The 13,814-nt window shown below is 43.0% G+C and overlaps 1 protein-coding gene across 5 annotated transcripts in view; it reads right to left on the minus strand.

Annotated features, from left to right (window-relative positions):
* The window catches only part of LOC118413993 (soluble guanylate cyclase 88E-like), a 51,025-nt gene extending 38,381 nt beyond the window's left edge, over positions 1-12,644 (minus strand). For 2 of the 5 annotated variants that reach the window (XM_035817690.1, XM_035817689.1), the window contains exon 1: positions 12,574-12,641. The gene's annotated coding sequence lies outside the window, so the exon portion shown is untranslated. Of the gene's footprint in view, positions 1-12,573 lie in introns of all 5 variants that reach the window. The other 3 variants (XM_035817688.1, XM_035817686.1, XM_035817691.1) reach the window with 3 other exon arrangements.
* Positions 12,645-13,814: the final 1,170 nt, after the last annotated feature.

Below are 13,814 nucleotides of genomic sequence, written 5' to 3' on the forward strand. Positions count from 1 at the left end.
GGCACATCTTCAAGCTGAAACAAGGACACCCCCTTTATGTGAAGAGGGTTTGTTATAGTTACTACTACAAGACTCGCTGGTTAGTGTACAGACAGGTCAGCACGTTGTTCAGATCATCAATTGTGTCGGCCGGGTGCCGTTTTCCGGCTGGTTCAGCAGATGAAAGTCGCTGATTGCGTCACCGACAAGGGAGTGTAAACCAAGGCTTTAAGAGTTTTATGACGTATAAAATACAGCGGGCTCGAGGTGCAGACACGGGCGGTGATTTAACTGCGCTGGCGTGTGTCGGGCGTGTGTGAACACACCACAGATTGGTACCAGGGACGCTGACAGTGATTTAACTCCACTCTAAGTGATTACTTCCTCCGCAGCCACACTGCACCGCGTTTATATACAAGATGAAAACATGCCGTGGCCACCACAAGTACTCAGCATTTTGTGCCGTTGTAGATCGTGAGGATTAAATTTCCGGGAGAAAAATAATGAATGAATGAATGATTGCACGTTTCTGCTCTCACAAGCTAAGTACGGGTCATAGTGATAAAGTTCTAAGTAGTTCTGAATAGTCTGAGTACACTACTGGTTCTCGCGAAGTAAGAGTATAAATAATGCTCGCGGTGGTTTCAAGTTAAGGGCAGGCGGACAGAAGACAGAGAAGGTATTTTCGCAATGGTTTTAGGTTTGCCATAGCAATTGCAACTAAATCGCGAACATTAACCCACAGCGAAAACTTAATCAAATAGATTCGTCGTCGATGAAGGTTAGACATCCAGGTACATGTAATTGTCTTCTGCTTGACTTTGCCTTACCTTTGTTTTCTATTGGAATCCAACTTGTCTTCAGCCTAACTATGTCTCACTATGTTTCCTATTGGGCATCTAAAATTTTCTTCATTCATAGTTGGGGAATAAAAGACCCGTTTTTATCAGATCACTTCAGTGTCACTGACACTGATGAAAGATAGTAGATGCTATCTGACACGTCTGACCATTTCCAAAATCATATCCAGTTGCTCGAGTAACTGCTTTTAGGCATAATAGATTCGTCATTCGCCATTGCAGGGACCTGTTCTGTGTCGGAGGACTGTCCATTTACCAATATCAACATTTTGTGGATGACTAGATGTGAGATAACAAAAGAAGTTAATTTCGCTGTATTCGCGAGACTAAAATCTCTGTACCAAGCAAAATGATCACACACCCGTGAAGATGTAGACGAGTAACCGACCCTTTATACTGTGCGATGTCCTCAAACTACCACTAGTGGCTTTTTTGCATCCTTTTTTCCATTGCCGCGTCCAGTGTTAATACCGGTCAGAAACAGTTATCAATTAGAAAAAGGGCTCTCAACGACAGCTGACACACTCCACTTCTGTTAGACGAACAGAAAACAGCTGGTGCCTCGGTATATTAGCAAATACGTTACATGCTTTAAAACGACTACGACATATTTTGTCACTAGCAATAGAAGTAATGCTGTAAAATAATGACATTGTTTTACCAGCCAGTGAAAAAAGACCAATATCTTTAACTTCAATTTTCATTAAAACCTTCGAATCCTATATCACCCAGTGGATACTCCAGGATGTTGCGAAAGTGGTGGATACAAACCAGTTTGGTAACAGGAAAGGGATGTCTACGATCCATTATCTCACTAGCTTGATTAACAATATACTTCTTGGTGCCGAAACCCCTAGGAGTGTTCAAACAATCTTGCTGACTGATTTTAGTAAGGCTTTCGACAGGATAAATCATACCAAGTTGATAGATAAAATGATTGCCTGTGGTGTACGGACGTCCATTATGCCATGGATCTGTAGTTTTCTTACAAAACGAAGTCAGTGTGTCCGATACCACAACAAATGCTCAGATTTTAAAGAAATTTCTTCTGGAGTGCCACAGGGCACTAAACTTGGTCCTATTCTATTTTTAGTTTATATTAATGATGCTCTAAAAGACGATATCTTAAATCGATATAAATATGTTGATGACTTGTCAGTGTGTGAGAGTCGACTCTATTATGAAGCGAGTCTAATGCAATCCTCGCTTGACCAACTCAATACTTGGTCGATCAGAAATGACATGATTCTAAATAGCGAGAAATGTATGCTCATGACATTTTCTTTCATGAAAGACTCTCCCCTACCCCCTAGTATTTTACTTAATGAAAAGCCCCTCGACTATACGGAAACTGCTTGTATTCTAGGCCTTTGGTTATCTAATAATTTAAGATGGGACAAACATGTAGATGTCATAACTAAAAAGGCTAGCTCAAGACTCTTTTGGTTGAAGAAACTCAAAAGCTCCGGACTCCCAGCTCAAGACCTTTGCGATTTTTACGTGGGTTATATTCGCCCAACCCTAGAATATGCAGCTCCAGTCTGGAACTCAAATATCACAACGCAACAAGTAATGAAGATTGAACGTATACAGAAGCGAGTACTTAGAATAATTCTCGGCTCTTAGTATGAATGCTATACCAGCGCCTTTGCCCAGTTAGGTTTACCGTCCCTTGAGAAAAGAAGAGAAACCCTCAGCCTAAAGTTTGCAAAGTCGCTACTCAACTCCCCAACTTTCCGCCATTGGTTACCTCCTTCCCGTTCTCAGATTCATACAAGATGCTTGAAGGGTGGTAATCTACTTGACATTCCTCTTGCCAAAACAAATCGTTATAAAAATAGCCCGATCCCGTATTTTGTAGCCCTCTTGAATAAACAGTAAGTTGAGATCTCCCATGTCACTATCGTCAACTACTACCGTGCTATCTGTATTGTGATAGATTGGTAATTAGTAAAACAAGACACATTTGTGCGATATGATTATAAATGATGGTAACTTGTGTGATATGATTGTAAGCCTTTAAAATGTTAGCCTAACTGCCCTACCATGTTAAGTTTTTAATGTGTGTGTAAATGTTTTTAATGCCTAAATACGCAATTCAGCACCTTAGGGCGCTGCAATGTATTTAGAGGTTGTTGAAACAATCAATAAACGTTATATATAAAAACTAATGATATCAGTACATACTCTTTTCCATCATATTCGTTCGAGGCGATATCCTACCAGACTCCCTACATTGACCGACGGAGGAGGGATATATAAAATCTGTATAATATTTACATATAATGTAATAGTCGTGTTATATAATATAATAGTCGTGTTATATAATATTATATGTCGTCCCTGTACCTAAAAGAGTGAGACAGATTTAGCTTCAGACAATCAAGTACGCATCCGGTACAAATTGGACGCGCTAAGCGATTCTCACATCTCTGAGACGCTGGATCATCATGGATTCAGGTTTGGCTAAAATGCAGCCAATTTCCTTGGGCTCTTACGTAAGTAATTCCTTACAACAGAACGTCCATAAATCCTCTCAGAAATAATGACATGGGTCCTGTGAGGAATACAAGGTCCTATAAGGCCCGTGCCTGAATTCAAACCTAATCACGCTCTCCTCAGGTAAAGGATTGGATTCTGGCTCATATTAGAAGATGAAACACCGCCAATTCCTCTGCTTTAGAATAAGGATTAAGATAAACCTGAATCCATCTAAAATCCACCCACTCCCTCAAAAAGAGGCAAGGTTGTCTATCAAAAATAGATCGTTCCTCCTGAGGCTATCCAAAATGAAATTATTTCTTCCTCGCGACGGCAAAATCCGCATATCAATAAAGTTCACGTATAAATGGTAAGATTAACGTCGCGTATAGGAGTGGTACGTTGCAATGATTAAACAGTGCACTTTAAGCGTGTGTGAACGCTGTGTTCGTGCCGCCATCAAAGAATCAATTATTTCTAGATACTCATTATACCTTTCTGAAACCCACCTTAATCCTGCCTACCGTACCCTACCGTTGAATGAAACGTAACAGGGCCTACTTGGCAGAGGTACCGGCATACCGGGAGAGAAGGAGTAGCTGGGAATGCCACGAGTTGACAAGGAGATTTTCTGTACCTGTCATCTACACAACCCACTTGGCGTCGGGACAGCAAATTCCACCCTTGAAATTTTCGGAAGCCTTACAGAATCATTGGATTAACGCGAGCACGTTGATCTGACGTTTACGTAATACTATGTTCGGTGTCAAGTTTCCACTCAGAGTCAAGTGCACGTTCGTCTGTCGCGGCTCTGACTTTTCCGTGCCGAAATTTGATACATGCGACAAAGTTGACAAAGAGATTTTCTGTACCATGCATGGCTGTCATCTACACAACCCACTTGGCGTCGGGACAGCAAATTCCACCCTTGAAATTTTCGGAAGCCTTACAGAATCATTGGATTAACGCGAGCACGTTGATCTGACGTTTACGTAATACTATGTTCGGTGTCAAGTTTCCACTCAGAGTCAAGTGCACGTTCGTCTGTCGCGGCTCTGACTTTTCCGTGCCGAAATTTGATACATGCGACAAATAATGTTGACAAGGAGATTTTCTGTACCATGCATGGCTGTCATCATGATCTACACAACCCGTTTGGCGTCGGGACAATAGATTCCATCCTTGAAGTTTTCGGAAGCCTTATAGAATCCTTGCATTAACGCGAGCACGTTGATCTGACGTTTACGTGCGTTCGTGTCAAGTTTCCCATCGAGGTCAAGTGAACGTTCGTCTGCCGCGGCTCTGACTTTTTCATGCCGAAATCTGATACATATCTTGTGACGTCAGAGACGGCAAAATGCCAGCAGGAGCATTGACCTTTCTAAATTCACTGACCAGTTCCATTACCCCCTTAACTCATGACAGAAAGTAGCACTTACTTCAGCGGCATTTCTCCAAAGTTGTTTTTGAAACAGAATAACAGAAGTATTCTGTCTGTCTGGAAGTTAAAATCCGAGAGATCCTGATAAACAGCACCGCCGCGTCGGGGTCCTTGTGAGTGTCAAACCGACTCAAACGTAAGGTGAATGACAAGTGGAAGGAGATGTTTATTAACGTTTTGGGTGGGCAAAATACCAGAACTCTTTTCGGATCACTGGGGACTCAGAAAAAGGATTTTGAATGTCAGGATAGGATAATCCCGAGTCTGCTTTTGTCGCCTGCTCGAGTTCATGAGGTCTGCGTGTGTTAATCATTTTCAGTTTCTTTTTATCGATATCGGTTGTTGTTGAGTACGAGTAGAGAATTTCACGGTTGAACTTAATATTGATAGTCTATCAACTCTGCAAAAGAAATAGGGTATTGGTTATATGTTTGTCCTTTATATGATAAACATAAATTTCATATACTCCAATCGAGAGCAGGTCTTTTCATTTCAATCTTTAGATGAAGATGATCAGTCTTTTCAGATACATTACATAAATTTGTCCAGGGGGGGGGGGGCTTTCCCAGTTTTTGTAACGGAAAAATAAGTTAAAGGGAACACGTTTGTTACCAGAATTTGGACAACAAAACTGTAGAGTCACAGCTGCACATGTATCGACCGTGTCTTTGTGCTCCCTCCGTCCCCAGACCCAGACCTTCAATACCCGATAAGCAGTTTTTACGTACCCCAGAGTGAGCAAACAAAAGTCGAGTGGCACTTGTCGATTCGGAGCAGCGTTCTCACTGTGTCAACTTGACCTTGACGAATGGGAACAGCGTAACCTTCCGAGTAACAAAGGCACATCTAGATCTCTCGTGAGAAAGTCCTGGTTTTGTCCCTTTCTTTACCTCTTAGTTAGAGGTCACGTTTTGAGGCTTGAATGCGTCGGTTGGTTAAGAACGCTGTTTACGCTTTAACTTTAAGATACAGTACGCATGAGCAGCGAAATGCATTTCGGGAAATATATCGATGGTGAGGGATCCTAGGTTGTAAACGGTTCTTATCTAGACCATGCTTTATACATGCGTTGACGTGTTTGTTTCAGGGGAATACAACTTTGATATGTCATCCACAATGCATCTCGCTGCGCATGCGCAATTTTAAGTACGCATAAGTCAGTTTACAGGTTAAACTGCGCATGCGCAGGACTTGTATCCACACCATGTTACTCTAACAGCACCAAACTTCTTTACAAATAATAACGGGCTATGGACGCAGCAACTATGCGATACATGTAAAGCTCTAAGCTTTGGTTCGAAGTGTCTTTCCTAGTTTGGCCATGTTTTAGAGCTTAAGAAAATCTCTCTTGATCGGGTAGAAAGAAGTTTAAAAAGTGAGCTGTCAAAATAAACTGGTGATTTTTCACATACACCATTGGTTACATTCCACAAGTGTTAGACCTTGTCCTTCTCGAGGCAAGCATCCTCCGCGTTGAACTTTCATTGTTTTCACAACGCCAGAAAAACAACGTAACTCATCTTCACGTCCACGTTATCATGACATTCCTTCTCGGCTTGGTCACATGTACACTTTTTCCCCCGACCTAAACGCGGATTGTCGCCGGCCCTCGCGAGATCGACAAAACCAAACAGTAGATTAGAAATTTGTGGGCGACCTTCCCCCAGTTCTCTTCGATCAGTCTCGATACTGTGTGATTTAGCACCAGTTCAGCCAGGAGGATTTTGGGGTCTCTACCAGACTTAGGCTTAGGTCCCATTTGCACCGGTGCCCGTCAGGGATGTAGCACCGACCGAGCTCCAAAGCCAAATTTGTCACGCAGGACTTGGGGAAATGGGGGGGAGGGGGGTGAAACGGAGAGGGTGTACCCCGTGGGTAGGTCACGGCGTCTATTTGTTATGGGGTCCCGGATTCAAGTCCGATTTAAATTCGACCCGGTGCCCGGCCGTCCCCCCCCCCCAAAAAAAAACGGGACCACGTCCGAAAGTATCAAAAGCACCCCGTGACGGCAAATGGGACCTAAACCTAACAAACCTTCATACAGCAGGGAAAATAATTTGCCGGAGAAGTTTGGCCACCATGGTGTTTCATTTAATTTGCCCGCGTAGTTTGCCTTCCTTCCAAGGCAAGGGGAAATGTTACCCTGGCCGTGGGCAGACTCGTCTGGCCTTGGCCGCTCTTTCTATTTGGGCATCAAATTCTTCTATCCATAACCTCGTAGGAAGTCAAGCCAATGGAATAAAAATCAATTTACAAGATTCCTAGTGTTCCGGCAGCCACGCAGATATCGGTACAAATGACGTTATCGCGTTTCGGAATGACATTGTACATATTGATGTAAATTACTTCACGGCGTTTCGGAGTGACACTTTGGCACGTATAAGTTTTCATAATGACGTTATCGCGGTTAGGAATGACCTTGCACACATCAGTACTAATGACGTAAATGCCGTTGCGATCCATCACCAAGTATAGCACTGCAAAACTGTGCGTCAGTGGAGGACCAACGACAATTTGTGACTAGAAAATGACACTGCTACTGAATCATAACCCAGGATCTAGAGTTAGCTTTTACTAGTTTTAGACTAGAGTAGACACCTGTGATATTTTGTTTACATTGTTTGAATCTCTCATATTACCTTCAATTAGCCCACGGTCAAGAATTTGCAATACAGTTTACCATAACCTGCCAGCTATGATGCTCATAACGTTAATTGAAGAAATACGAACCTATGACATGATGTTTCGTATGTGGCGTAACTGGTAGTGTTGGGCTCGGAACCTAGAGGTCCAGAACTCGATACTTGCCGTTCCTCCTACGTTGTGCCCTTGGGAAAGGAATTTACACGACCTTCCTCAGGTAAAAGACTACTTTAACCTTCTGTTCGTAATTTGTATGAGGTACAGTTGAACTAAGTTAAACTTCAAGATTTTGAAAAAAAATCACGCGCTAATTCTAGTCGCCACTGTTGTCCTAACGTTTTGTCCACGTTCTGTCGACGAATTAGCCGAAAATCCGGAACAGCCTAGAGTGGCCATGTCAATCCCATTCAGGAACACGTAAGAGGATTACATGGTTGAATTTGCATTGCCCACTTGAAGCAGAAAAGTGCGGGGGTGCTTCAAAATATTCTTGGCCCACTTGTACTCGCCCCGAAAGGATACGCAGCGTCTCGTCCATTTGGGGCATAGATGCATAATGCAAAACCTACAACTAGTATTACTCTCCACTTAACCTACATATGTCGTAAGTTCATTGCACTGCATTATGAGGTCTTTCGGGGAAGTCGGAGATAAACCCACTACCACTACACTATAGCTCTATCTCCGTTACCTGTATTCTTATTTCCAAGGGCTCGGTCCATCATCATCATGCAATATTTCACTCCTGTTTGTTCTTACGTTTAGCGCTCTTTTGTTCTAGTATTGCACTGTTTTATTGCTCTTTTCTAGCATTCCACTTATACATAAGGACGTTCATGGTTTTAAAAGGGCAGCCCTAGAAAAGGGCACTGGATAACAGGTGCAAAACACTGGGAATGAGCCAAATCCTTACTTCTGCTTAGAGATTTTAGACGCATACGGTCACGTAACAGTTAAGCTGCGGGAATTCGTGCCTGACGGAGATTGGTGATTAGTAAATGATTATAATCCCGGCACCACCTGTTGCTAACCGCTATGATGGATAAATACCACACTTGGCTCATAGCGATGTGGCTCTTTGCCTAAATGTTAGGGGTTGAAAACGCCGTGTTTGCCAATATAGTTCAGACTCTAAGTATGCATTAACATCAAATGGTGTCCCTGGTAATAATAACGTTTCGCCCAGAGACAGCTGGCCCAGATATGTCGTCTGCATGACGATTAGGCTCCCATTCCACTAGACGGCGATCGCGCTGCGCTCTCATTACGACCTAAAACGGAAGTATATAACCTTCCATTTCTTAAAATGTAAAAATGTGACTAAAAAGACAACAAAAACACACAAAGAGTAAAAAGATTATTTTTCTATACAATTGCAGTGACGATGAAGTAAAGTGATGGGTGTCTCTCGAAACGTCCGGAAGTAAATCTCTAATTCTATCCAGTTGTAGAGATTGAATTATATTTGAATATTGTTTACCTGGATGTTTATCAATCTTCCTGATAGATAATAATTCGTTGAGCGATGTGTCAAATTTTGGTTCGCAGCGAGCGCGACAGAGCGTCGTCCTCGTGGAACAGGAGTATTAACGGCATTAACGTCAGTGACGGTGGCAGGAAAATAAAGAGCAATTTTACTAACTTATGAAGGTATCGCGTTACGCGTTGGAGAGAACACTCAGGAAATGTGTTTAAGCCAACTTCTCTGCGAACCTATATTATTTGAGACGGGTTTACGCAAACCTCCCTGTGCTCAGAAATGTGTCTGACGGGCTTTTAGGTAACCAGAGAGGCGTGCTCACTCGCCTAAGTGCGTATCAGCCGCCTCTGCTAATATATCGATCGATCAGATCGATACGCAAGCGTGAATGGTGCCTCACTGACTTCCTGACGCTTGATTTTAAGTTGAGACCTCATGTCGGACATAATGCCATTCCACAAGAAGGCCAATGATCCGTACGTTTTAACAGTCATTCGCACCGACACGGATTGGATATACTTGTTTGTATATATAGAAAACTACCGTGAGTGCGCATCGCTTGGGTCTTACCTTCGTGTCTCCCCGACGTTTGATTCTAAATTCTAAATATCGGACATAATGCAGTCTACAAGAGGGTCAATGATCCGTACGGTTTAACAGTCATTTGCACCGACACGGATTGGATAGGAAAACTGACGTGAGTGTGCATCACTTGGGCCTTAGTTTTGCGTCTCCCTGACGCTTGATTCTAAATTGAGACCTCATATCGGACATAATGCAGTCTACAAGAGGGTCAATGATCCGTACGTTTTAACAGTCATTTGCACCGACAAGGATTGGATAGGAAAACTGCCGTGAGTGCGCATCACTTGGGCCTTAGTTTTGCGTCTTTCTGACGCTTGGTTTTCAATTGGGACCTCATTTGCATAATATCGTTCTACAAGAAGGTCAATGACCCTTTCTAACAGTCCTTCACACCCACATGGATTGGATAGGAAAGCCCTTGCGTCCCATCCATTCATTTTCTGCAAGGCTATCGCTTACCGGTCACATTTTGGTCACAAACGTACACCGGTACCTTTGCAGTACAAGTAGTTCGGGGCAGATCGCAAGCAAAGATTTAGTTACAATCGTCGTCCATCAAGTGGACATGGAGTTAGGACTATCTTTCGTTGTATCAATTTTGATAGCCTGATTAAATCTCGCTTATAGCAGCCCGCCAAACATCCGCCAGTTAGAGCCCTGGACAGCGGAGTTTGTGTTACACAGACTACAATTTTGACTGGCCAACAAAAATAAAATGATATACAAGAACATAACACTCACCTGTCACACTCTTGCGAAGCCAAAACCACACTGACACAGCTGCCAAGATAGATCCCAAACCGGACGTTCAAAACTCACTGCAGAACGTTTGCTATAAACTCCTCCAAAAGTTACATCCGTCTAAACAATCACACACTGACCTTTGACCCCTGGAATACACAGTCCGATATATCAGGTGTGAAGCCAAATCCCTGCGCCGCGAAATACATGAGGGGTCAGGTACTGCGGCTGCGCACTGCAGGAGAGGAGCAAACATTTCGCAGCGAAGATTACTATGGCAACGACCTTTGTAAAAGCTAACAGATGTTTTGTAGTAGCCGATTCCACAAACCTTTAAATTGGAAAACCTATTTTTCAACAACTTTCCTTGTTTGAAATTGAACTGGCTATTTCACAATTTAATACTATATGAATAAATGCATTTAAAGGCAACCTTTCAAATGAGCTATTTGCCTTCATTGATTTAATGGGATTGGAAATTGGGACACTCCAAAGAGACCCTTTAGGAATCCTTAAGATAATGATATGCAGCGGGAAAACATGGCACTGTTTTGGCGCACACCACAGCAGCAATCCTAAAGATAATGATATGCAGCGGGAAAACATGGCACTGTTTCGGCGCGCACCACGGCAGCAATCCTAAAGATAATGAATGAATGGAAACCTTTATTGTACATACATATATACCCACTGGGCTCAGTACAGGTCGCAACAAGAGATACATGAAGAATATTGAAAATATAGAAACAGATATGCTTTATAAGTAAAGGTTTGTCTAAGTTCATAAGGAATGTGGATTTGACTATATTACTTGGTTGTATGAAGTGGGATAATGATATGCAGCGGGAAAACATGGCACTGTTTTGGCGGGCACCACAGCAGCAACTGTCGTAGTGTTCCGATAATAGAGCCATCAGAAACGGTTACAGCAGGGAAATAAAACATATGTTTGTGTCGTTATTTGGCTAGCAAAGCGTGTAAAAATGAGCAAATCAGGGCCAGTGTCTGACTCTGACCAGATCACCACTTCTGGTCACACGCCAAGCAATGGCGGAAGGACGGTCGTTATGTCATTGTCATTGTCATTGTCATTGTCATTATATCAGGTATCAGAACAATGTAAGAAGAATAGACCCCGATTTCGACCAAGGTGAACAAACTGGCCACCATCTGCATAATGAATTATAATTGGCGCCCCTGAACTATCTTATTACTCTTTTTTAGTCACACAAGGCAATAAAAGAAGTTAATCATAATTCTTGGTCCAGTGCACAAGTGTGTGTTTTCAGAGGATTATTCTTGTAAGTGTCCATGGTCTATCATGTGCTGACCTGTCATATTCAAATGTAACTTTTTCAAAGAATCATTCTAGGTTGAGTTATGATAGGTAACAGTTATAAACGTTACCGATCTTTAGATCCTCTCCGTTTTACATAAAACGGAAAAGAAAATAGAACACAACAAAATTGTGCCCATAGTAAATATATTGATATATGAGCTGCTAATGCACTGTTTACAAATGCTTTGTGTATCAGTCCAAATTAGGTGCTATGCTCTGTAAGGCTATAAAAGGTCATCAGAGGTGACCTGTGGTTTCGGCGTCATTACTATTAAATAAATCAATACGATTTCGGCGCTAAAATGGACGAAATTTTCTTCAGTGAAATTGTTCATAACTTGGACAAATTTAGCTTTTTATTGATTGGATTGAAATATTTTAAAGTAATCATTGTATTTAGTGTTACCATTAAGCCAATCCGAAAATATATGCCATATTCGAAACCCCCATGCACACCGTATATCTCAGGTATTTGGCACGGCGCACAAATTTGGCGCTTGTATCTGCCAAATCCATGCTAGCGCACCTGACCTCTCATGTATTTGGCGGCGCAGGGATTTGGCTTCACACCGGACCTGACTACTCAAACGCCTCACTTCTTGTCCGGAACTCGGAAATCATAAATTTGTCTCCCATCGCGAAGAGGGAACCTTTTGACACAAGACTATTTCAGTCCCACGACAAGTCCCTCCGTGATTTTAGCAGGGACCTTTCGTGATTTGGGCATGGTGCAGTTTCTGCGCATGACGTGAGCGCCGTACGACCCAATTGCGTCCGCTCTGGACTCTGGTCCATAGTTACAACCCCGGGCTGTTGCCTGGTTAAGTCAAGGCTAGCGAAAAAGGCGAAGGTGCTATCGGGAGCTTGATTAAGCCATACGGGGCTATATGTATACATAAGGGTCTTAACCCCTATTCAGCGTTCCCAACCAACCAACCAACATGTATCTTGAATAAACCATTACTTCTTACTACATAACCCAAAGATTTAGTAGTAGCCAGAATATTAAAGAATCTAAAAATACCGAGTAGAGTAGTAGCTCTTGTACGTGTCTTGATTGGGTAGCAATGAATCCCAGACGGTCTGGAGTCAAAACTAGCCGACGCCGGTGAAAACTGAATGTCGCACAACAATGCTACAGGGTAGGATCCGCTTCACACTGATAACATGTCTATATGTGGGTGACAGCTATCTTTATTTTATCGATTACGGCTTTCATCATGCGGTGTGCTTTTGGGTACAAAACAGGAGGCGGATCTTTGGTCGACAATCTGGTCTACGGGTGCCAGGGACAGACCTATCTGAAAACTTCTCATTGTGCCCACTCCAAAGGGCCTTGGACAAGCTGCCACTAGCAGACATCGTGATGAACGCAGCCCGTCAGCACCAGCTGTGGCCGTGGGACGGACGGGAGAGACATTTGTTTCATCCCGGCCGCACTTGAAAGGACAACGGTTCACCACGCAGCGGACAACCAGCGCTTTTAATCATCGCTCCCTTGATGTGTGTGCACCTTTTGCGTAACTTGTCTCTCAGAAAACAGCGTGAAATGAATTAGATATGGCACTTAGGCAGGGAGTGCACAAGTACCGTCTGACGTGAGTTACTTCTGGTTGAAGACGTGTCGAGAGGGCAAGTCCGTCATAATGGGCACCGGCGAGAAAGTGAGGAATGCGTGAACAACAACTGTCTTAAACTATTACACTCATGTCTCAAACTATTACACTCACTCCTTATGGGTTAGCAAGTCACATTCCTACAACTGCCTTCTCACTTGTTCATTTAGATAGAATCAGATATCCCTTTGATCATGAGTTATAGCAAACGACGCGTACAGAGAGTAGAATGATCACCCACGTCACAGACAATCACGGTAGATCTATTTTGTATCCTGCAGCAGCTTTTTTAGACATCTGATTTTCTTTTACGTCCGCTCGTTTGTGGTTAACTAACTTGAGAAGGGGACAATACAGTCGCACTCACCTTGACGTGTCGGGCCCCTGCAGACGACAGCAGGTCGTCATGGATACCGCACTTGTCGTCTGCTTTACATCCTTCCCCAAACCACACACAGCTGACGAAAATTTACAACTTGACCACACTGCCTGATTTAAGATTTGGGTGACCAAGTAAACAATAATGGTGCAGCAACTATAACATTAACGTCCGTTGTCAAGATGGCGGCGGTAAGATGCAGCGTTGTGAAGCCGTGTGGTTCCGCATCCGTGACCTTGACGCGACCCCTTACCCCGCGAACATCCCAAA

Source organism: Branchiostoma floridae, chromosome 4, assembly GCF_000003815.2.
Source record: "Branchiostoma floridae strain S238N-H82 chromosome 4, Bfl_VNyyK, whole genome shotgun sequence".
Lineage (NCBI taxonomy): Eukaryota > Metazoa > Chordata > Leptocardii > Amphioxiformes > Branchiostomatidae > Branchiostoma > Branchiostoma floridae.